General features: G+C 49.3%; 1 pseudogene; it reads right to left on the minus strand.

Annotated features, from left to right (window-relative positions):
• LOC102263587 lies at positions 1-488 on the minus strand (annotated as a pseudogene).
• Positions 489-893: the final 405 nt, after the last annotated feature.

An 893-nucleotide genomic window follows, 5' to 3' on the forward strand; every position in this document is an offset into this window, starting at 1 on the left:
ATAGTTGATAAAAATATTCCTCCGGATTGTACAAGAAGGGAGACAGGGACCACTGATAAGACATGGTATATGATGTTAATCAGACTTGGCTTCTTTTTCTCCTGCTTCATCTGGACTCTCCTCGCATTTAGTTTCTCCGTTTTCTGCCGGTAGATCTTTAGGTTCCTGGTCAGCCACTTCGGCCTGCTTTCCCTTTGCTCCCCTTTCCCCTTTCATTTGCACTTTTCTGTCTGCAGATTTATCCTTTCCTGCTGCCTTTTTTGGCTTCATTTCCACTTTTGCAGGAGCAGGTTTGGTTGACAACCTGGCCGATCTGCTCTCTTGGGCTCCTCCTTGGTGGCCCCCTCCGCAGAGCTGACCTTCCTCTTGGGCATCATGGCAGAGGGCCCGTGGTGCTGGGTGCCTGAGGGCCACTGCGCGCCTAGTGGCTTGGTGAACCTGGGCTGCCTGGCTACTGCCACATCTCCCACTGCCCATGCTGCTTGACCCGCGATCGCATCTTAACTTTTGAGCCCAGTTTCTTTAGTATCACATTTGAACACTGATTTGATTGCACCAAAAACACCAATCCATTAAAACTATTTTTACACCATCCAACATCATCTCGTGTTCTTACTTTTCTTCTTATCCAACACTAGAGGCCCAGTGCATGAAATTCGTGCGTGGGTGAGGGCTGAGGGCTGTTTGTAGGCCCCTCCCTCAGCAGCTGGCCCTGGCAACCCAAGCCTCCTGTGCCCACAGGCCTCTCCTTCTACTCAAGAGTAAGCACTTAATTCAGATGGTATTTGTGAACACTTCCAGAAAAAATATTAAGAAATATTAGAGCTACCTGGGAAGATGCTGGATTCTTTATAGAAGGGTGCCCCTCAGCCCAGCCTGTACCCTCTCTAATC

The sequence above is a fragment of the Myotis brandtii genome, unplaced genomic scaffold (assembly GCF_000412655.1).
Source record: "Myotis brandtii unplaced genomic scaffold, ASM41265v1 scaffold789, whole genome shotgun sequence".
Taxonomy (NCBI): Eukaryota; Metazoa; Chordata; class Mammalia; order Chiroptera; family Vespertilionidae; genus Myotis; species Myotis brandtii.